This window comes from Rhinoraja longicauda, chromosome 12 (assembly GCF_053455715.1).
Source record: "Rhinoraja longicauda isolate Sanriku21f chromosome 12, sRhiLon1.1, whole genome shotgun sequence".
In the NCBI taxonomy this organism is placed as follows: Eukaryota; Metazoa; Chordata; class Chondrichthyes; order Rajiformes; family Arhynchobatidae; genus Rhinoraja; species Rhinoraja longicauda.
Genome location: NC_135964.1, coordinates 49,674,815 through 49,699,665, shown reverse-complemented (window position 1 = coordinate 49,699,665; position 24,851 = coordinate 49,674,815).

Sequence of the window (24,851 nt, the reverse complement as noted above, 5' to 3'; positions counted from 1 at the left end):
TTCCCACAATGACCTTTCTGTCCTGGGCCTCCTCCACTGTCAGAGTGAGGCCCGGCACTATTTGGAGGAACTGCACCTCATATTTTGCCTGGGCAGCTTACACCCCAGCGGTATGAATATTGGCTTCTCTAACTTCAAGTAACCCTTGCTTTCCCTCTCTCTCCACCCCCCCCATCCTAGTTCCTCTCCGACCAGTCTGACTGTCCCCCTGATTACATTTTACAGTGTTGAGTATAGGAGCAAAGAGGTCCTTCTGCAGTTGTACAGGGCTCTAGTGAGACCGCACCTGGAGTAATGTGTGCAGTTTTGGTCTGTACCTTCCGTATGCTTTGTTGCCAACTTCTCCAAGCTGACAATGATATTTAGTTTAGTTTTTAAGTTTCGAGATACAGCGCGGAAACAGGCCCTTCGGCCCACCGGGTCCTCGCCGCCCAGCGATCCCCGCACATTAACACTATCCCACACCAACTAGGGACAATTTGTACATTTACCAAGCCAATTATCCTACATACCTGTACGTCTTTGGAGTGTGGGAGGAAACCGAAGATCTCGGAGAAAACCCGCGCAGGTCACGGGGAGAACGTACAAACTCCGTACAGACAGCACCCGTGGTCGGAATCGAACCCGAGTCTCCGGCGCTGCATTCGCTGTGAGGCAGCAACTCTACCGCTGTCCCATTTTCACACCTTACCCTTCCATATCACTGTGTCTCCCTCTCCCCTGACCCTCAGTCTGAAGAAGGGTCTCGACCCGAAAAGTCACCCATTCCTTCTATACAGAGATACTGCCTGTCCCGCTGAGTTACTCCGGCTTTTAGTGTCTATCTTCGGTGTGAACCAGCATCTGCAGTTCCTTCGGCACATTGGTTCCTGTGGCAGGACCTTGAGGGTGCTTTATAGAAAGGTGAGGTTAGGTTGCCTTAATTATAAGCACACTTGCCTTTGGGTCACGTTGTTGTCAAGCTGGAAAGCCTACAGAGAAGATTTATGAGGAAGTTCCCCGGACTCGAGGGCCTGAGCTACAGACAGAGGTTGAGCAGGCTGGGACTCTATTCTTTGGAGCGCAGGAGCAAGAGGGGTGATCTTATAGTGGTGTACAATATCACGAGAGGAATAGATCGGGTAGACGCACAGAGTCCCCTGCCTAGAGTAGGGGAATCAAGAACCAGATGACATAGGTTTAAGGTGAAGGGGTAAAGATTTAAAAGGAACCTAAGAGGTTACTTTTTCCACATAAAAGGTGGTGGGTGTATGGAACGAGCTGCCAGAGGAGGTAGTTGAAGCTGGGACTATCACAATGTTTATAAAACATTTGGACAGGTACATGGATGGGACAGATTTGGAGGGATCTGGGCCGAACGCAGGCAGGTGGGACTAGTGTAGATGGGACTCGTTGGTCGGTGTGGGCAAGTTGGGCCGAAGGGATTGTTTCCACACTTTATCACTCTATGACAGGGTTGGCAACTTCCTCACTCCCAAATACGGGACAAGGTGACGTCACCGCCCTCTGCGGCCCACGTGACCTCACCCAGCCAGCGGCCATGCGCTCCCTCTCCACCAATGGAGGAGGGGGAGCACGTGGGCGCTGGTTGGGGTGAGATCACGTGGGGCGCGGGGGGCGGTGACGTCACCCTTTTTTCCCCCTTCTTTGGGAGTGAGGAAGTTGGCAACCCTACTAATACGGTGGCGCAGCGGTAGAGTTGCTGCCTTACAGCGAATGCAGCGCCGGAGACTCAGGTTCAATCCTGACTAAGGGCGCCGTCTGTACGGAGTTTGTACGTTCTCCCCGTGACCTGCGTGGGTTTTCTCTGAGATCTTCGGTTTCATCCCACACTCCAAAGACATACAGGTTTGTAGGTTAATTGGCTGGGCCAATGTAAAAATTGTCCCTAGTGGGTGCAGGATAGTGTTAATGCGCGAGGATTGCTGGGCGGCGCGGACCCGGTGGGCCGAAGGGCCTGTTTCTGCGCTGTATCTCTAAATCTAAAAATCTAAAATCTAATACGGGACAAGGGCGGTCCCGAACGCAACAAAACCAATTGAGCCCAAAATACGGGATGTCCCGGCTAATACGGGACAGTTGGCAACCCAACCCTATGACTCTATGACACATGGGATGTGGAAGACACATATTCGAAGCAACAATGTAGTTGAGACATTCTGGAAAAAAATAAAAGGCCAATCTGTTGAAGAAGGTCTCAGGTCCTGTTTCTTATGTGCAGAAGGTGAAGTTCTTCAAAGGAATGGGCAAACATTACCCTCTTACCCAACACCAGGGGCAGCGGTTGTGTTTTTTGTGTTGTTATGTCTGTTGGCAGATCAATTTCCCTCCTGGGATAAATAAATTTCTATTGTATTGTATCGTATCACAGAAACATAGAAACACAGAAAATAGGTGCAGGAGGAGGCCATTCATCCCTTCGAGCCAGCATCGCCATTCATTGTGATCATGGCTGATCATCCACAATCAGTAACCCGTGCCTGCCTTCTCCCCACATCCCTTGATTCCACTAGCCCCTAGATCTCTATCTAACTCTCTCCTAAATCCATCCAGTGATTTGGCTTCCACTGCCCTCTGTGGCAGAGAATTCCACAAATTCACAACTCTCTGGGTGAAAAAGTTCCTTCTCACCTCAGTTTTAAATGGCCTCCCCTTTATTCTTAGACTGTGTGTGGCCCCTGGTTCTGGACTCCCCCAACACTGGGAACATTTTTCCTGCATCTAGCTTGTCCAGACCTTTTATAATTTTATATGTCTCTATGAGATCCCCTCTCATCCTTCTAAACTCCAGTGAATACAAGCCTCGTATCGTTACAGCGCCGGAGACCCGGGTTTGATCCTGACCACGGTTTGCTGTCTGTACGGAGTTGATACGCTCTCCCTGTGACTGCGTGGGCTTTCTCCAGGTGCTCCGGTTTCCTCCCACGCTCCAAGGACGTGCAGGGTATCTAGGTCAATTGGCTTGTGTAGCTGTAAAATTGTCCCCGGTGTGTCGGATAGTGCAGGTATACGGTGTGACCGCTGGTTGGCGGGGACTCGGTGGGCCGAAGGGCCAGCTTCTGTGCCGTGCCTCTGAAGTCTAAAGTAAACCCCCCGCTCCCAAAAAGGTCGTAAGTGGACCTACAAACTTGAGACTTCATTTGTAAATATCGCTTCAGGAACATACCTCGAAGTGCGTATCCTGCATTTAGCAGCGTGGACAGACTCCTGCTCTCTCAGCAGTGTACGTAGCTCTGGGCTGTGTTCAACACAGTGCAGGTGCTACTCTGATTGATAGTGTTGTTCCCTGCACGTTGCTAACTCCGGCCTGTGGCTTGTCTAATTGCTTGTGGCAGGGCAGTGGCTGGGGACCAAGCCGTCTTCCCCTTATACAGCCGTTAAATGTGTCCTCCCTCAGAAATGTTGTCTATTGTCTATTGTCAAAAATACATGAAACATGAAAATAAAGTGATGAGTGGAAAGGCTTGGGGGATGTGCAAAGATTGAAGAGGTGGAGGGGTGGGTTGAGGTGGAAGGGGTCAGTCTCAGTCTACCCCACGACAGAAGGGGGAGGAGTTGTGCAGTTTGATAGCCACAGGATAGAAGGATCTGTCGTGGCGTTCTGTGCTGCATCTCGGTGGGACCAGTCTGTTGCTGAAGGTGCTCCTCTGGTTGACCAGTGCGTGTCACGGAGGGGGTGAGCCGTATTGTCCAGGATGCCCCACAGTTTGAGGAGCATCCTCCCCTCCGAGACCCACCTCCCGCAAATCCAACTCCAACTCCGCCCCCAGGACGGAGCCGGCCTTCCTGATGAGTTTGTTGATCCCGTTGGCGTCCGCGGCCTTCGACCTGCTGCCCCGGCGCACGGCAGCGGAGAAGATGGCGCTGGCTACCATCGATTGGTAGAACATCTGCAGCATCTCACTGCAGACGTTGAAGGAGCGGAGCCTTCACAAAACGTACAGCCGGCTCTGTCCCTTCTTGTACAGCGCCTCAGCGTTCCTGGACCAGTCCAGTTTACTGTCCGGGTACAGTCCAAGGTATTTGTACTCCCTGGTAAACTGCACATCCACACCATTGATGGAGACAGGGGACAGGGGTGTTCCTCTCCTCCTAAAGTCCACCGCTAACCCCTTGGGTCTTGTCGGCGTTGAGCTGCGGGTGATTCAGCCCACACCACTCAACAAAGTCGTTGACTGTGTTCAGCTTCCCTCCCCCTCACTGATGGAGCCCACAATTTCAGTCACCTGAAAACTTCAGCAGGTGGCAGGAGACTGAGTTATACCTGAAGTCCGAGGTGTAGATGGTGAACAGGAAGGGAGAGAGGACCGTCCCCTGTGGGGCCCCTGTGTTGCTCACCACCATGTCCGAGACACAGTTCAGTATGGGGACGTTTAAAGTTACAGCACGGAAACAGGCCCTTCAGCCCACTGAGTCCATGCCGCCCATTGATAACTCACTGGGATGACATTTGATAGTCAAAACCAAAGATACTAGAGGAACAAGATAGACCACTCGACCCAAAAAACCGTAGTATGTCACGCCGCCATTTTAGTAGGCAGAAACTTGCAGAAACTTGTAGAAAAAAGAAAAATAACAAAAATCTGTGAATTGATAGATGAGATATATTCTGCATTTTAACGGTATCATCACACGTACTGTTCCCCCAGAACACTGATTACACTGCGAGAGGCAGAGCGAACGGTGGGTTTTGCCTACTAAAATGGCGGACGTTACGCTCGTTTGCGTACTACACTTCAGTATAGGCGATTTCAATGGAGTGGTCCATCTTGTTCCTCTAGTATCTTTGGTCAAAACCCATAGACAATAGACAACAGACAATAGACAATAGACAATAGACAATAGGTGTAGAAGTAGGCCGTTCGGCCCTTCGAGCCAGCACTACCATTCAATGTGATCACGGCTGATCATTCTCAATCAGTACCCCGTTCCTGCCTTCTCCCCAAAACCCCCTGACTCCGCTATCCTTAAGAGCTCTATCTAGCTCTCTCTTGAAAGCATCCAGAGAATTGGCCTCCACTGCCTTCTGAGGCAGAGAATTCCACAGATTTACAACTCTCTGACTGAAAAAGTTTTTCCTCATCTCCGTTCTAAATGGCCTACCACTTATTCTTAAACCGTGGCCCCTTGTTCTGGACTCCCCCAACATTGGGAACATGTTTCCTGCCTCTAACGTGTCCAACCCCTTAATAATCTTATATGTTTCGATAAGATCCCCTCTCATCCTTCTAAATTCCAGTGTATACAAGCCTAGCCGCTCCAGTCTTTCTTCATACGACAGTCCCGCCATTCCGGGAATTAACCCAATACTTTTTCATAACTAAACACTCAAACAAATGCTTTGTTTAATTCCAGCTTTTTTTAAACTCCGTTATTTTCCTCCTTTGTTTAATTGATCAGCTGCGTTGCAAAGTCTCCTTCGTCTGTAACCTGGAGAGTTGCCAACTCAACCCCCTGGTCAAAGAGTCTTCCGGGCAGCATATGGAGAACTAACGTGATTATTCAAAAGACACTGGCTGAGTTAATTTAGCTTAGAGATACAGCGCGGAAACAGACCCTTCGGCCCGCCGAGTCCGTCCCGACCAGCGATCTCCCCGCACATTAACACTACCCTGAACTCACGAAGGACAATTTTACATTTGCACCAAGCCAATTAACCTACAAGCCTGTACGCACGTCTTTGGAGCGCGGGAGGAAACCGGAGATCTGGGAGAAAACGCCTCGCGGGTCACGGGGAGAACGTACAAACGCCGTACAGACAAGCACCAGTAGTCGGGATCGAACCCGGGTGCCTGGCGCTGTAAGGCCGCAACTCTACCGCTGCGCCACCTCTGACAGAGGTATGGGGAGAAGGCAGGAACGGGGTACTGATTGAGCCATGATCAGCCATGATCACATTGAATGGCGGTGCTGGCTCGAAGGGCCGAAATGCCTCCTCCTGCACCTATTGTCTATTGTCTATTGTATAAAATCAGTGTCGGTGGAATTTCAGCAAAGAAGGAGCATCTTGTCCAAGTGCTGATGAACCTCAGATCTCTTCCCTGTCACAATGCCCTTGCAGGGAAAATTAATGACACAGGACTAAGTGTATGAAATGAAGCGTGAACACAGGCAGAACAAAACGGAAAATGAGAGAGGTCTACCACAAAAGTGTAGCTGATGGTTAGGGGTGTGATCCCACGTTGGTACAAAACAGCTGGTTGGGAGTTGGGGATAAACCATGTCGGCTTCGTCCCTTCCCACCCAAACCACCCCATCCCCGGGCACTTTCCCCTGCAACCGCACGAGATGCAACACCTGTCCCTTTACCTCCCCCCCTCAACTCCATCCAAGGGCCCAAACAGTCTTTCCAGGTGAGACAGAGGTTCACCTGCACCTCCTCCAACCTCATCTATTGCATCCGCTGCTCGAGATGTCAACTTCTTTACATCGGCGAAACCAAACGCAGGCTCGGCGATTGTTTTGCTCAACACCTTCGCTCCGTCTGCCTTAACCAACCTGATCTCCCGGTGGCTGAGCACTTCACTTTGCCTGTCAGTGGCCATAATGCTTTGGCTGATCGGTGTATCCCACTCCCAGTCTGACCTTTCTGTCATGGGCCTCCTCCAGTGCCATAGTGAGGCCCACCGCAAATTGGAGGAACAGCACCTCATATTTCGCTTGGGCAGCTTGCAGCCCAGTGGTATGAACATCGACTTCTCCAACTTTTTATAGTTCCTCTGTCCCTCTCTATCCCCTCCCCCTTCCTAGATCTCCCTCTATCTTCCTGTCTCCACCTATATCCTTCCTTTGTCCCGCCCCCCTGACATCAGTCTGAAGAAGGGTCTCGACCCGAAACGTCACCCATTCCTTCTCTCCTGAGATGCTGCCTGACCTGCTGAATTACTCCAGCATTTTGTGAATAAAGGCAACATACACCGATCAGCCAAAGCATTATGACCACTGACAGGCAAAGTGAATAACATTGATTATCTTGTTACAATGGCACCTGTCAAGGGGTGGGATATATTAGGCAGCAAGTGAACAGTCAGTTCTTGGTTGATGTAGTGGATGCAGGAGAAATGGGCAGGAGTAAAGACCTGAGCGACTTTGACAAGGGCCAAATTGTTATGGCCAGAGGACTGGGTCAGAGCATCTCTGAAACGGCAAGGCTTGTGGGGTGCTCCCGGTCAGCAGTGGTGAGTACCGACCGACAGTGGTCCGAGGAGGGACAAACCACAAACCAGCGACAGGGTGTTGGGCGCCCAAGGCTCATCGATGCGCGAGGGCAACGAAGGCTATCCCGTCTGGTCCGAACCGACAGAAGGTCGACTGTGGCACAAGTCACAGAAAATGTTAATGGTGGTGACGGGAGGAATGTGTCACAATACACAGTGCATCGCACCCTGCTGCGTATGGGGCTGCACACGGAGGACCAGCAGCATATTAGGCAGGTGGCTCAACAGGTCATAATGTTTTGGCTGATCGGTGTAAGTCATAGAAGCAGCATCAGGCCATTTGGCCCACCAATTCCTTGGAGCGCAGGAGGATGAGGGGTGATCTTTTAGTTTTAGTTGGGTTTGGAGACACAGAGTTTCGAGTTTAGGTTAGAGATACAGCACAGAAACAGGTCTTTTGGCCCCACCGAGTCCACGCCGACCAGCGATACCCACACATTAACACTATCCTACACACACTACGGACAATTTACATTTATACCAAGCCAATTCATCTACAAACCTGCACGTCTTTGGAGTGCGGGAGATAACCACCGCAGGTCACGGGGAGAACGTACAAACTCCGTACAGACAGCGCCCGTAGTCGGGATCGAACCCGGGTCTCTGGCGCTGTAAGGCAGCAACTCTACCGCTGCGCCACCTCTGACAGAGGTGTATAAAATCATGAGAGGAATAGATTGGGCAGATGCACAGAGTCTCTTGCCCAGAATAGGTGAATCGAGGACCAGAGGACATAGGTCTCAAGTGAAGGGGAAATCTTATCGAAACGTATAAGATTATTAAGGGGTTGGACACGTTAGAGGCAGGAAACATGTTCCCAATGTTGGGGTAGTCCAGAACAAGGGGCCACAGTTTAGGAATAATGGGGTAGGCCATTTAGAACTGAGATGAGGAAAAACCTTTTCAGTCAGAGAGTTGTGAATCTGTGGAATTCTCTGCCTCAGAAGGCAGTGGAGGCCAATTCTCTGAATGCATTCAAGAGAGAGCTGGATAGAGCTCTTAAGGATAGCGGAGTCAGGGGGTATGGGGAGAAGGCAGGAACGGGGTACTGATTGAGAATGATCAGCCATGATCACATTGAATGGCGGTGCTGGCTCGAAGGGCCGAATGGCCTCCTCCTGCACCTATTGTCTATTGTCTAGAATCCTGAGGGGTAACTTTTTCACACACAAGGTGGTGGTTGAATGGAACGAGCTGCCACCTGGGACGACCACAAAGTTTAAGAAGCAGTTAGATTAATACAGGTAACCTTGTATAGTCTTTTCACTGACTCGCAATAGAAAGATTTTGCACGTGACAAGAATAAACAAAACTAAATTAAACTAAGGTAAATTAAACTAAACTGAACTGAACTAATTTACCCTGGCGTTAACTCAGCGGGTCAGGCAGCATCTCGGGAGAGAAGGAATGCCTTACCCTGCAAATGGAATCCTTTCAACTGGAAACGGGCGATGTGTCTGCTCCTCCTCCCCTGGGGGTCCTTCATCACTGCACCAACCATCGTCATGACAACCGCGCTCCAACAGGTAAGAAACCTCCATTTTAACTTCAGCTTCAAGACTTCAATGCATGACTGTAGCCTAGGGTTGCCAACTGTCCCGTATTAGGCGGGACATCCTGTATTTTGGGCTAAATTGGTTTGTCCTGTACGGGACCGCCCTTGTGCCGTATTAGGCCCGGACGGAGTTGTAGGCTTGGACGCTGTAGGCCCGGACACTGTAGGCCCGGACACTGTAGGCCCGGACACTGTAGGCCCAGACACTGTAGGCCCGGACACTGTAGGCCCGGACGGAGTTGTAGGCCCGGACACTGTAGGCCCAGACACTGTGGGCCCGGACACTGTAGGCCGGGACACTGTAGGCCCAGACACTGTAGGCCCGGACACTGTAGGCCCGGACACTGTAGGCCCGGACACTGTAGGCCCGGACACTGTAGGCCCGGACGGAGTTGTAGGCCCGGACACTGTAGGCCCAGACACTGTAGGCCCGGACACTGTAGGCCGGGACACTGTAGGCCGGGACACTGTAGGCCGGGACACTGTAGGCCCGGACACTGTAGGCCCGGAAACTGTAGGCCCGCACACTTTAGGTCCGGACACTGTAGGCCCAGACACTGTAGGCCCAGACACTGTGGACCGAGGGCCGCAGCAGTCTCAGACAGTGTAGGCCCGGGCGCCGCCTAACGGAGGTTGCGTAGCAACCCGCCTCCTGGCCCGGGAGGCCGCCATTGGTGAAGCGGGAGCAAGTGGGCGCCGGCTGGGTGAGGTCACGTGGTGCGCGGGACGGTGACGTCACCCTTTGTCCGTTATTCGGGAGCGAGGAAGTTGGCAACCCTACGGGTGTCAGGATTACGGGGAGAAGGGAGGAGAATGGGGTTCGGAGGGAGAGGTAGATCAGCCATGATTGAATGGTGGGGTAGACTTGATGGGCCGAATGGCCTAATTCTACTCCTATCACTTTTGAGCTTGTGACGTTATGCTGTAAAACCGTTCGGTGCATTGTGTCCGTGTCAGCTCTTTGATGGTTCTGGGCATTCAGTCCCTATGCTTTGTTTTTGGCCCAGAGGTCTATAGCACTTCACTTTTGAAAGTTGCTTTTAAAGAAAGAGAAATCAATTGGTAACATTCCCGAGAGAGCTTTTATTCTTCACTGGAGACTGCTGGTACCATTGATTGACTCTCTTTCCCATTTCTGATGAAATCACCTTAACCTTTAGACTTTGGTCTTCAGATATACAGCGCGGGAACAGACCCTTTGGCCCACCGAGTCCGCGCCGACCATTGATCAGATCTATCCTGCACGACGCAGGTCACGGGGGGAACGTGCAAACTCCGCACAGGCAGCACCCGCAGTCGGGATCGAACCGGGGTCTCTGGCGCCGCGAGGCAGTAACTCTACCGCTGCGCCACCTAGTGTTGGCGAGTTACTGAAGTCATCAGTCTGAGAGTAGCTAAACACTTGCCCGCTGGGTAAGCGGCTCACAGAGACCATACTGCATCTCACACTGAGTAGTGAAAGGCCTGGGTGGAGTGGATGTGGAGAGGATGTTTCCACTAGTGGGAGAGTCCAGGACCAGAGGGCACAGCCTCAGAATAAAAGGACATCTTTAGAAAGGAGATGAGGAGGAATTTCTTTAGTCAGGGGATGGTGAATCTGTGGTATCCATTGCCACAGGCGGCTGTGGAGGCGTGTGTGTGTGTGTGTGTGTGTGTGTGTGTGTGTGTGTGTGTGTGTGTGTGTGTGTGTGTGTGTGTGTGTGTGTGTGTGTGTGTGTGTGTGTGAGTGTGTGTGAGTGTGAGTGAGTGTGTGTGTGTGTGTGTGTGTGTGTGTGTGTGTGACTGTGTGAATGTGTGTGTGTGTGTGTGTATGTGTTCGTATGTGTGTGTGTGTGTGTGTGAGTGTGTGCGTGTTTGCGTATGTGTTCGTATGTGTGTGTGTGTGTGTGTGCGTGTTTGTGTGTGCGTGTTTGTGTGTGTGTGTGCGCGTGCGTGATGTGCGTGTATGTGTATGCGTGTGTGTGTGTATCTGTGTTGCGGGTGTGTGTGCGTGTGCACGAGTGTGTGTGTGTGCGTGTGTGTGGGTGTGCGTGTGGGTGTGGGTTTGTGTATGTGTGTGCGGGTGTGTGTGCGTGTGTGTGTGTGTGCGTGTGTGTGGGTGTGCGTGTGGGTGTGGGTTTGTGTATGTGTGTGCGGGTGTGTGTGCGTGTGTGCATGAGTGTGTGTGTTTGTGCGTGTGTGTGCATATGTGTGCGGGTGTCGACCCAATGATGTACGGAACACTTGACAGCACCGCCCGCACTCTGCTAAAAGTTACACACAGAGTCATAGACTGATACAGTGTGGAAACAGGCCCTTCGGCCCAACTTGCCCGCACCGGCCAACATGTCCCAGCTACACTAGTCGCACCTGCCCGCCTTTGGCCCATATCTTTCGTGTTCTTGTTCTAATACGACGACCACCTTTCTCGTTGGGGATCGAAACTATCGAATTGCCGAGACATGTTTTTAAAAAAATCGATAAATAGGCTCTTATCTGGGTCTTTGGACACAATCCGAAGTATCCCACTTCTGACACCACTCTCGTGTTCTTGTTCTATGCCTGTATGAAACTTTGCGAGTCTTCAAGGTACAATAGACGTCTTTATTACAGTAACTCAATGCTGGCAGCAAGACAACTAAAATGGCTGCAATCCCACAATCTGACTGGACACTCACACGCTGTGGACAGCCAAGATAACTATGTGCAAAACATCTCCCTTTGTCCTGTGCAGCGCCACCTGCTGCACGGGAGGAGCAACGGGTCCTCCCACCCCACACAGTCCATCAAACATCACAATATCCCTCCAAACCTGTCCTATCCATGTACCTGCCTAACTGTTTCTTAAACGTTGGGATAGTCCCAGCCTCCTCTGGCAGCTCGTTCCATACACTCACCACCCTTTGTGTGAAAAAATTACCCCTCAGATTCCTTTTAAATCTTTTCCCCTTCACCTTAAACCTATGTCCTCTGCTCCTCGATTCACCTACTCTGGGCAAGAGATTCTGTGCATCTATTCCTCTCATGATGTTACACACCTCTGTAAGATCACCCCATCGTCCTCCCGTGCAATTGAGTCCCAGCCTACTCAACCTCTACTCAACCCTCTAGGCGTCTTTAAAGCAGAGCATAGCGGACGGATGCCAGGGAGGCAAGGTGTTGCAGCGGTAGAGTTGCTGCCTTACAGAGAGAGCCTGAGTCCCGGGTTCGATCCCGCCTACGGGTGCTGTCCGTGCGGAGTTTGTACGTTCTCCCCCGTGACTCGCGTGGGTTGTCTCCGAGATCTTCGGTTTCCTCCCGCAGCCCAAAGGCGTAGAGGTTTATCGGTTAATTGGCTTCAGTATAAATGTTAAATTATCGTTGGCGTGTGTAGGGTAGCGTTAGTGTGCAGGGATCGCTGGCCGGCGCGGACTCGGTGGGCCGAAGGGCCTGTTTCTGCGATGTATCTCTGAACTAATCTAAACTAGACTAAACCTGGCTGAGAAAGCCGGGGTTGCGTGAAAGGACTCCTACTGTATGTCATCGTGTCACGGGTTGTCTGCAAGGCCGTACCACAAAGTTATTCTTTGATCGGAAAATCTATCCAATTTACACTCTCCTGAACCCAGGAGAGAGTTTGGACCACACTTTTCCCACTCATTTCTCACCTCATCAACCTGTCTGAAAATGCTTTGCACAATACAAGGCCTCTCGTCTCGATGGTTGGATTCCCAATCCTCTTCTTCTTGCGTTTGAGGCAGCAGAAGTTACGTAACTCCCTCCAGGCGCTGTAGCCAGTGCAATGTGCTGTTGTCGAGGGCCGTGGGGTCTACCCCTCCACCAGGGGGACGGAGGACAGCGCAGTCGAACATGCTGTGCCACGCAGGCTGCTGATGGACGCAACCCCCAGCGATGCACGTTGGCGTTGAACCGGCCGACCCCTGTGCGGAGCCGGTTCAAGGCGACCCACTCTTTGCGGGGCATGTCCGAGCCGGGTGGGGCTGTGGTGTTCGGTGCGACAGTGAATTGAGGAGGTGGCGATGTCTGTTCGCAGCTGGTTCTCCGTGCTCCTTGTATGTTGAAACCGGAGCCACAGAGGGTCGCCGCGTGACTTGGATGCAAATGCATAGACACAGGGGGTGCTTGTTACAAAGAGGACGACCGTGAGGTGAGAAATGGATCGAAGGGAGAGAATCTGTGGCATTCTTTACCACTGAAGGCTGTGGAGGCCAAGCCAGTGGATATTTTTAAGGCAGAGATAGATAGATATTTTATAGACAGTTTAAGAATAAGGGGTAGGCCATTTAGAACGGAGATGAGGAAAAACTTTTTCAGTCAGAGAGTTGTAAATCTGTGGAATTCTCTGCCTCAGAAGGCATTGGAGGCCAATTCTCTGAATGCATTCAAGAGAGAGCTAGATAGAGCTCTTAAGGATAGCAGAGTCAGGGGATATGGGGAGAAGGCAGGAACGGGGTACTGATTGAGAATGATCAGCCATGATCACATTGAATGGCGGTGCTGGCTCGAAGGGCCGAATGGCCTCCTCCTGCACCTATTGTCTATTGTCTATATTTGATTGGAACGGGTGTCAGAGGTTATGGGGAGAAGGCTGGAGAATGGGGTTAGGATGGAGAGATAGATCAGCCATGATTGAATGGCGGAGTAGACTTGATGGGCCGAATGGCCTAATGCTACTATAATTTATGGCCTTATGACCTTATACCTCCCAGGTCAGCAAAGGTCCTTCAGGTGCCTTATGACTGCGTTCTGTGCTTGCGTGCGCTGTAGGTATGTCGGCACGATGGCGCAACGGGTAGAGTCGCTGCCTCACAGCGCCAGAGACCCAGGTTCGATCCTGACTGTGGGTGCTGTCGGTATGGGGTTTGTACGATCTCCCCGTTAACTGCGTGGGTTTCCTCCGGGCGCTCCGGTTTCCTCCTGCGCTCCAAAGACGTACGGGTTTGTAAGACAGCACCCGCAGTCAGGATCGACCCCGGGTCTCTGGCGCTGTGAGGCAGCCGTTCTACCGCTGCGTACGATGTAAAGACTTCCAGACGTGGTGGCTGCCAGAGTCTGTGGGGGAAGATTAAGTCCCCGGAGATGAGAGTAATGTCAGTTCGTGCAGGCACAGAGACAGGAGGATAGAGGAGGTGGGTGAAACCTTCGTGAGAACAAGGGCGGTAGACCTACTGCCTCATAGCGCCGGAGACCCGGGTTCGATTCTGACGTCGGGTGCTGTCTGTACGGAGTTTGTACCTTCTCCCCGTGACCCGCGTGGGCTTTCTCCGGGCGCTCCGGTTTCCTCCCACGCCCCAAAGGCGTGCAGGTTAGCAGATTGATCGGCCTTGCTATAAATGTAAATTGTCCCTAGTGCGCGCAGGGTCGTGTTAGTGCGCAGGGACCGCTGTTCGGCGCGGACTCGCTGGGCTGAAGGGCCTGTTTCCGCGCTGTATCTCTAAACTAAACTAAACTCAATTTTGTTCTGAAACAAATAACAAACTGCAGCAGCGGGAGGCTACATGCGCTGCAGGGGAGTTTCTGATGTTCCCATGAACAAAGTAGGCCTTGAGGATCCAGCTACTTACTCTTTGTTAAAATGAAAAGGATTCTTGTAGCAGACAGACAGCCCCAGTCCTACCGAAGGTGTTGAACCTTTGTACCATACCCTCTGAAGTATGGATTCTCATTTTGGTAACAAGCTCCCGAGGGTCTTGTAACACTTGCAGAGTTTCTCAGTCCCTTCTGCCTGTTTTAACGCCGTGCTAACTTGTACCTCCGTTCTGCTAAAAATGCCCAGTCTCTCACACTCCTTCCCAATAATGTCATAAGTGATGGGAGCAGAATTAGGCCATTCGGCCCATCAAGTCTACACCGCCATTCAATCATGGCTGATCTATCTCTCCCTCCTAACCCCATTCTCCTGCCTTCTCCCCATAACCCCCGACACCCATGAATCTCTCTATCTCTGCCTTAAATATATCCACTGACTTGGCCTCCTCAGCCTTCTGCAGCGAAGAATTACACAGATTCACCATCCTCTGACTAAAGATATTCCTCCTCATCTCCTTCATCATCATCATATCATCATCATCATATATATACAGCCGGAAACAGGCCTTTTCGGCCCACCAAGTCCGTGCCGCCCAGCGATCCCCGTACATTAACACTATCCTACACCCACTAGGGACAATTTTTTTTAACATTTACCCAGCCAATTAACCTACACACCTGTACGTCTTTGGAGTGTGGGAGGAAACCGAAGATCTCGGAGAAAACCCACGCAGGTCACGGGGAGAACGTACAAACTCCTTACAGTGCAGCACCCGTAGTCAGGATCGAACCTGAGTCTCCGGCGCTGCATTCGCTGTAAAGCAGCAACTCTACCGCTGCGCTACCGTGCCGCCTAAAAGAAGGTCCTTTAATTCTGAGGCTGTGACCTCTGGCCCTAGACTCTCCCACTAGTGGAAACATTCTCTCCACATCCACTCTATCCAGGCCTCTCACTATTCTCTACGTTTCAATGAGGTCCCCCCTCATTCTTCTAAACTCCAGCGAGTACAGGCCCAGTGTTGTCAGACGCTCATCGTATGTTAACCCACTCATTCCTGGGATCGTTCTTGTAAACCTCCTCTGGACCCTCTCCAGAGCCAGCACATCCTTCCTCAGATATGGCGCCCAAAACTGCTCACAATGTTCCAAATGCGGCCTGACCAGCACCTTATAGAGCCTCAGCATTGCATCCCCGTTTTTGAAATAAATGCAAGCATTGCATTTGCTTTCTTTACTACCGATTTGACTTAGAGTCATAGTCATAGAGTGATACAGCGTGGAAACGGGCCCTTCGGCACAACTTGCCCACACCGGCCAACATGTCCCAGCTACACTAGTCCCACCTGCCCGCGCTTGGTCCATATCCAAGAATTCCACAGATTCACCACCCTCTGACTAAAGAAAATGTCTCCTCATTTCCTTCCTAAAAGAATTCTGTGGCTCTGACCTCCAGTCATAGACTCCTCATCTCAATCCAAGAATCTCTCTGCCTCTATCAGTCATGGTTACCGTTTGTGTAGGAAGGAACTTCAGATGCTGGTTTACACCGAAGATAGACACAAAATGGTGGAGTAACACAGCAGGACAGGCAGCATCGTTTAGTTTTGTTTAGTTTAGAGATACAGCGCGGAAATGGGCTTCCGGCCCACCGAATCCGCGTCGATCAGCGATCCCCGCACGCTAACAACTATCCTACACACACTAGGGACAATTTTTACAATTTCATCGAAGCCAATCAACCTGCAAACCTGCACGTGTTTGGAGCGCGGGAGGAAAGTGGAGCACCCGGGGAAAACCCTCGCAGGTCACGGGACCCCGTTCAAACAGGATTGAACCCGGGTCCCCGGCTCTGTAAGGCAGCAACTCTACCGCCGCGCCACCTTGCTGCGAAAAACTCCCAGCCTCTCACGCTCCACCCAGTCACCCCTACCGGTTTTATAGGAAGGAACTGCAGATGTTGGTTTACACCAAAGATCGACACAAAGTGCTGGAGTAACTCAGCAGGACAGCCAGCATAGGTCATAAGGTCATAAGTGATAGGAGCAAAATTAAGCCATTCAGCCCATCAAGTCTACTCCGTCACTCAGTCATGGCTGAGCTATCGGAGGTAGACACAAAATGCTGGGGTAACTCAGTGGGACGGGCAGCATCTCTGGAGAGAAGGAATGGGTGGCGTTTCGGGTCGAGACCCTTCTTCAGACTCATCTATCTCTCCCTCCCAACCCCATTCTCCTGCCTTCTCCCCATAACCTCTGACACCTGCACTAAGCATCTCTGGAGAGAAGGAATGGGTGACTTTTTCGGGACGAGACCCTTCTTCAGACTGATGTCAGGGGAAAGAGGGAGACTAGAGATATGGAAGGGTATGGTGTGAAAACGACAGATCAAAGCAGATGTTGATCAAGGAATTCTCTGGAGAGAAGGAATGGGTGACGTTTCGGGACAATAGACAATAGACAATAGGTGCAGGAGGAGGCCATTCGGCCCTTCGAGCCAGCACCGCCATTCAATGTGATCATGGCTGATCATTCTCAATCAGTACCCCGTTCCTGCCTTCTCCCCATACCCCCTGACTCCGCTATCCTTAAGAGCTCTATCCAGCTCTCTCTTGAATGCATTCAGAGAATTGGCCTCCACTGCCTTCTGAGGCAGAGAATTCCACAGATTCACAACTCTCTGACTGAAAAAGTGTTTCCTCGTCTCAGTTCTAAATGGCCTACCCCTTATTCTTAAACTGTGGCCCCTTGTTCTGGACTCCCCCCAACATTGGGAACATGTTTCCTGCCTCTAACGTGTCCAACCCCTTAATAATCTTATTCGTTTCGATAAGATAAATGAAGGGGAAAACCTTCTTCAGAAGAAGACACCCTTCTTCAGATTGATGTCAGGGGAAAGAGTGAAACTAGAGATATGGAAGGGTATGGTGTGAAAACGACATATCAAAGCAGATGTCGGTCAAGGAATTATAGCATAGTTCATTGTTAGCTGGGGGGGGAAGGTGACAACGAGGCATGCAAACAGTAACATTAATCAGGAGGACAGTGAAACTAGAACTAGGAGCGGAGAGAGGGACAGAGAGAGAGGGAAAGCAAGGGCTACTTGAAGTTAGAGAAATCAATATTCATACTGCTGGGTTGTGAGCTGCCCAAGCGAAATATGAGGCGTTGTTCCTCCAATCTGCGTTGTTACCATCTGCTGCTGAACAGCTAGCGATCCAAGATTAGACTTTAGACACAGAGAAGGAAGTTGGTCTTGAGGTGAGAAATGGATACCACCCTGGTCACCAAAGGTTCATCAGGGGCCTTGAGATCGTGTTCTGTGTTTTGGCGTGCATTTTGAAAGTGACGCTTCGGCTCGATACTGTTCTTCTTCGTTGTTAATTTAGTTTAGTGCCGTTTTAGAGGTCGAGAGTGGAAACAGGCCCTTCGACCCATTGAGTGTTAGTCATAGAGTCGTTGAATGATACAGCGTGGAAACAGGCCCTTCGGCCCAATTTGCCCACACCGGCCAACATGTCCCATCTACACTAGTCATAGGATTTCACCAGTCATCGAGGCTGTTGCCAGGGACCTGATGGCCTGGGCTATTGGGAAGGGCAGGACTGTATTCATTGGCGTGCAGGAGGCTGAGATGTGATCTTATGCAGGTTTAGTTTACTTTAACTTTAAACATTTTCAACTGAAAAACTTTTTCAGTCAGAGAGTTGTGAATCTGTGGAATTCTCTGCCTCAGAAAGCAGTGGAGGCCAATTCTCTGAATGCATTCAAGAGAGAGCTGGATAGAGCTCTCAAGGATAGCGGAGTCAGGGGGTATGGGGAGAAGGCAGGAACGGGACACTGATTGAGAATGATCAGCCATGATCACATTGAATGGCGGTGCTGGCTCGAAGGACCGAATGGCCTACCCCTGCACCTATTGTCTATTGTCTATACAACGTGGAAACATGCAGCCCATTGAGTCTGTGTCGACCAGCGATCCCCCTACACTCGCACAATCCTACACACACTAGGGACAATTTATCATTTACTGAAGCCAATTAACCTAGAAAAACCTGTACGTCCTTGGAGTGTGGGAGGAAACGGGAGCACCCAGAGAAAACCCACGCAGTCACGGGGCGAACTCCATACAGACAGCGCCTGTAGTCAGGATTGAACCCGGGACTCTGGCAATGTAAGGCAGCAACTCAACCGATGCAACACAGTGCCCCCCCTGATTATTATTGTCACCTGTGCCTATGTACAGTCAGTGAAAAGCTTTGCTTTGCATGCTATCCAAACAGATCAGATGTACACATAGATACAGTCACGTCAAACTCAAGTACAATAGATTTTTCGTTTTAGATTTAGAGATACAGCGCGGAAACAGGCCCTTCGGCCCACCGAGTCCGCGCCGCCCAGCGATCCCCGCACATTAACACTATCCTACACACACTGGGGACAATTTTTACATTTACCCAGTCAATTAACCTACAAACCTGTACGTCTTTGGAGTGTGGGAGGAAGCCGAAGATCTCGGAGAAAACCCACGCAGGTCACGGGGAGAACGTACAAACTCCGCACAGACGGCGCCCATAGTCAGGATCGAACCTGAGTCTCCGGCGCTGCATTCGCTGTGAGGCAGCAACTCTACCACTGCGCCACCGTGCGCAGAATATAGTTCTCAGCATTGTAGTGCACCAGTTCCACAGACAAAGTCCGATGACCGCAATGGGGCAGAGGTGAATCGGACAGTACCCTGGCTTGTGGAAGGACTGTTCAGAAGCCTGATAACCGAGGGGGAAGAAATTGTACCTGAGCCAGATAGAACGTACATCAGGCAAAAGGTACGGAAGTGTGAAAACGCACACCTCCAGATTCAGGGACAGTTTCTTCCCAGCTGTTATCAGGCAACTGAACCATCCTACCACAACCAGAGAGCAGTGCTGAACTACTGTCTACCTCATTAGTGACCCGCGGACTACCCTTGACCGGACTTTGCTGGCTTTACCTTGCACTAAACGTTATTCCCAAATTGTGCCTCTATACACTGTAAATAGCCCTGCTGTAATCACGTGTTGTCTTTCCGCTGACTAGATAGCACGCAACAAAAGCTTTTCACTGTACCTCGGTACACGTGACAATAAACTAAACTGAACTGAGACTACCATGTTTGGTTTCTCTCTGCATCTATCTTCCCTCTCACTCTACGCCACCAGTCTTGCACCATTTAACCTATTCAAGGAAAAGGGGACGTACAACGAGATCTGGGTGTCCTAGTGCATCAGTCACCGAAGGGAAGCATGCAGGTATAGCAGGCAGTGAAGAAAGCCAATGGAATGTTGGCCTTCATAACAAGAGGAGTTGAGTATCGGAGCAAAGAGGTCCTTCTGCAGTTGTACAGGGCCCTAGTGAGACCGCACCTGGAGTACTGTGTGCAGTTTTGGTCTCCAAATTTGAGGAAGCATATTCTTGCTATTGAGGGCGTGCAGCGTAGGTTTACTAGGTTAATTCCCGGAATGGCGGGACTGTCATTCCCGGAATGGCGCTGCCTGACAACGCTTGCAGCGCCGGAAGACCCGGATTCGATCCCGGCCGCCGTTGCTGTCCGTTTGCCGAGTTTGCACGTTCTCTCCCCGTGACCCGCGGTGGTTTTTTTCTCCGAGATCTTCGGTTTCCTCCCACACTCCAAAGACGTGCAGGTTTGTAGGTTAATTGTCTTGGTGTAAGTGTAAATTGTCCGTAGTGGGGTGTAGGATAGTGTTAATGTGCGGGCATCGCTGGCCGGCACGTACGTTCACTTTGCTTAAAGACTGAACCACCTTCAGCTATTTTCAGCCCTGATGACGGGTCATTACTCTGAAACCTTTCTTCTGTTGCAGTCTCCACTGACTTGCTGCATGTTCACAGATTATTTATGTTTCCATTTGTGGTTTTCATCAGTCTGGAGTTTTATCCTTGCCTTCCATCCTTCTCCACTGTCCCTTCAGGCAGTGGAAACACTTTGTCCCTATTTACTACTTCAGTGTCCTGAACGATTTCGAGCCTCTCCATCAAAATAGACAATAGACAATAGACAATAGGTGCAGGAGGAGGCCATTCGGCCCTTCGAGCCAGCACCGCCATTCAATGTCATCATGGCTGATCATTCTCAATCAGTACCCCGTTCCTGCCTTCTCCCCCATACCCCCTGACTCCGCTATCCTTAAGAGCTCTATCTAGCTATTACCTTCGGTTTCTAATCCTCAATTCTTCCCAGGGAAAAAACAATAGACAATAGACCGGGTGCAGGAGGAGGCCATTCGGCCTTTCGAGCCAGCACCGCCATTCAATGTGATCATGGCCGATCATTCTCCATCCTTTTGTCCTCTCCTCATTTTATATACTTTAGTTTTTAGTTTTAGTTTTAGAGATACAGAGCTGAAACAGGCCCTTCGGCCCACCGAGTCCGTGCCAACCAGCGATCCCCCACATTAAACATTTTCCTACACACACTGGGGACAATTTACACTTATACCAAGCCAATTAACCTACAATCCTGTACGTCTTTTGACTTTACTTTAGACTTTAGAGATAAAGCATGGAAACAGGCCTTTCGGGCCTCTGAGTCCGCGCCGACCAGCGATCCCCGCACACTAACACTATCCTACACACACTAGGGACAATTTACAAATTTTACCGAAGCCAATTAACCTAGAAAGTTGCACGTCTTTGGAGTGTAGGAGGAAACCGGAGCACCCGGAGAAAACCCACGCAGGTGGCGGGGAGAACGTACAAACTCCATATAGTTGGCAACCCAGGTTCGAACCCGGGTCACTGGCGCTGTGAGGCAGCAGCATTACTGCTGTGCCACCGTGCCGACACTAGCCCGTGTACACCTCTATGACTATTTGTGTCCATCTCTGTGTACTGCTGGCCACAAGCTTTTCTTTCACTGTATTAATCTGAGTTGCCCTTTATAGACAATAGACAATAGACAATAGGTGCAGGAGGAGGCCATTCGGCCCTTCGAGCCAGCACCGCCATTCAATGTGAGCATGGCTGATCATTCTCAATCAGTACCCCGTTCCTGCCTTCTCCCCATGCCCCCTGACTCTGCTATCCTTAAGAGCTCTATCTAGCTCTCTCTTGAATGCATTCAGAGAATTGGCCTCCACTGCCTTCTGAGGCAGAGAATTCCACAGATTTACAACTCTGACTGAAAAAGGTTTTTCCTCATCTCAGTTCTAAATGGCCTACCCCTTCTTCTTAAACTGTGGCCCCTTGTTCTGGACTCCCCCAACATTGGGAACATGTTTCCTGCCTCTAACGTGTCCAACCCCTTAATAATCTTATATGTTTCAATAAGATCCCCTCTCATCCTTCTAAATTCTGTATGTGCCGTGGTGCTGATGGGGAGAGGACAGTTATTGAAGGAGTGGAGGGGGAGGGGGCAGGTTATGTCTGTCAGGTAGGGGTGCCAACTTCCAAATACGGGACAAGGTGACGTCACCACCCTGTGCCCCACATGACCTCACCCAGCCAGCGGCCATGTGCTCCCGCTCCACCTAATACGGTATTAGGCCCGGGGGGGGCGCTGCAGGCCCCGGCATTGTAGGCCCCGACGCTGTAGGTCCCGAGAGTTTAGGCCCCGACACTCCAGGTTTCTGACATTTTAGCTCCGGACAGTCTAGGCCCGGAGGCCCGGGCGCCGCCTAACGGAGGTTACGTAGCAACTCGCTTCCCGGCCCGGGTGGCCGCCATTGGTGGAGCGGGTGAACGTTGCCGCTGGCTGGGTGAGGTCACGCGGGGCACGGTGCGGTGACGTCACCCTTTGTCCCTTATTAGGGAGTGAAGAAGTTGGCAACCCTGCTAATATGGGACAAGGGCGGTCCCGTATGGGACAAACCAATTTAGCCCACAATACGGGATGTCCCGGCTAATACGGGACAGTTGGCAACCCTACTGTCAGGTCATAAGGTCATAAGGAATAGGAATAGAATTAGGCCATTTGGCCCATCACCTCTACTCTGCCATTCAATCATGGCTGATCTATCTCTCCCTCCTAACCCTATTCTCCTGCCTACTCCCCATAACCCTTGACACCCGTACTAATCAAAAATCTATCGATCTCTGCCTTAAAAATATCCACTGACTTGGCTTCCACATCCTCCTGTGGCAAAGAATTCCACAGATTCACCACCCTCTAAAGAAATATCTCCTCGTCTCCTTCCTAAAAGAACGTCCTTTAATTCTGAGGCTGTGACCTCCAGACCCCAAGACTCTCCCACTAGTGGAAACATCCTCTCCACATCCAGTCTATCCAAGCCTTTTCACTATTCTGATATTCGCTATCCCCCCCCCCACCTCCCTCCCTCCTCGTTCTTCTAAACTGGAGGGGGGAGAGAGGCTGCATCTCACAAGGGCAGGAGTGACTTCAAACGAAGGCTGAAAGAATCGGGAGGGCTGCAGCCTGAACAATGTGTTTTTATAAACGGAGCCTGGGGATCAGAGTGGAGGGGACGGGCGGGGAATGACAATGAGCGCAGACGGAGCGAGGAGAGTCCCAAGTGCTTCTCGGGAGTGCGGAAAAAAAAAGGGTCTGAATATTCATGAGGTAATTAAGAGACTCGTGCGGAAGAGGGGATCTGGGAGCGGGCAGCGACAAGGCACTGGAGACGGTCCGCCAACTCTGCTTCACATTTGGAAAGTGACCTTGGCGGGCTGCATACATAGCAATGGTCCACGGGCTTTCTGGAGCAGCCGGGGGGGCTGGGGGGGAGGGGGGGGGGGGAAGCAACTTTGCAGTGCACAATCTTCGCACCTCATTGAAACGTACAGGATAGTGAAAGGCTTGGACAGAGTGTAATGTGGTCTACTGGCGGCACGGTAGCGCAGCGGTAGAGTTGCTGCTTTACAGCGAATGCAGCGCCGGAGACACAGGTTCGATCCTGACTTCGGGTGCTGCACTGTAAGGAGTTTGTACGTTCTCCCCGTGACCTGCGTGGGTTTTCTCCGAGATCTTCGGTTTCCTCCCACACTCCAAAGACGTACAGGTATGTAGGTTAATTGGCTGGGTAAATGTAAAAATTGTCCCTAGTGGGTGTAGGATAGTGTTAATGTACGGGGATCACTGGGCGGCACGGACTTGGAGGGCCGAAAAGGCCTGTTTCCGGCTGTAGATATATGATATGATATGATATGATGATAGTGGCCCCGTAGGTCACAGCCTCAGAATTAAAGGACGTTCTTTTAGGAAGGAGATGGGGAGAAATGTCTTTGGTCGGAGGGTGGTGAATCTGTGGAATTCTTTGCCATGCGGAGACCAAGTCAGTGGATATAATTAAGGCAGAGATAGATAGGTTCTTGATTAGCACAGGTGTCGGGGGTTACGGGGAGAATGGGGTTGGGAGGGAGAGATAGACCAGCCATGATTGAATGGCGGAGTACACTTGATAGACCGAATGGCCTAATTCAACTCCTATCACTTATGTCGTAATGACCTCATGATTGTAATCATCTATTATTTTTTTAGATTTAGAGAAACAGCGCGGAAACAGCCCCTTCGGCCCACCGAGTCCGCGCCGCCCAGCGATCCCCGCACATTAACACTATCCTACACACATTAGGGACAATTTTTACATTTACCCAGTCAATTAACCTACATACCTGTACGTCTTTGGAGTGTGGGAGGAAACCGAAGATCTCGGAGAAAACCCACGCAGGTCACGGGGAGAACGTACAAACTCCGTACAGACGGCGCCCGTAGACAGGATCGAACCTGAGTCTCCGGCGCTGCATTCGCTGTAAGGCAGCAACTCCACCGCTGCGCCACCGTGATGTCTATTGTCTTTCTGCTGACTAGTTAGCACGCAACAGAAGCTTTTCACTGTACCTCGGTACACGTGACAATAATAAACTAAACTGAATTCAGTGCGATACCGAGGGAATACAGAACAGCCAAGGTTGTCATCAACCACCTCACGCACTAGGGACAATGAACAATTTTTTAAAAATCAAAGCCGATTATCGTATAGACCTGAATGGCTTTGGAGTGTGGGACGGAGAAGACAGAGCTGCCGGAGAAACCCCGCGCAGTCACGAGGAGAACGTACAAACTCCACACAGACGGGACCCGGGGTCAGGATGGAATCCGGGTCTGTGGCGCTGTGAGGTGGCAGCTCTGCCACTGTAGATGTGGCCGAATGGCCTAATTCTACACCTACTCCTTTTACCTACTAAAATGGCGGACGTCGAGCTCCTTTGCGTACTACACTTCAGTATAGGCGATTTCAACGGAGTGCTCCTTTTGTATCTTTGCTTAGAACCTTGCGACGTGATGTCTATCCTCTACAAACCAGGCTGAGTGGACCCCACCCTAGTCGACGTAATATTTACAGTGTTGTTTAGTTTAGTTTAGTTTAGTTTAGTTCAGAGATACAGCGCAGAAACAGGCCCTTCGGCCCACCGGCCAGCGATCCCCGTACACTGACACTACCCTACACGTACGAGGGACAGTTTTAACATTTATACCGAGCCAATTAACCTACAAACCTGCACGTCTTTGGAGTGTGGGAAGAAACTAAAGATCTCAGAGAAAACCCACGCAGGTCACGG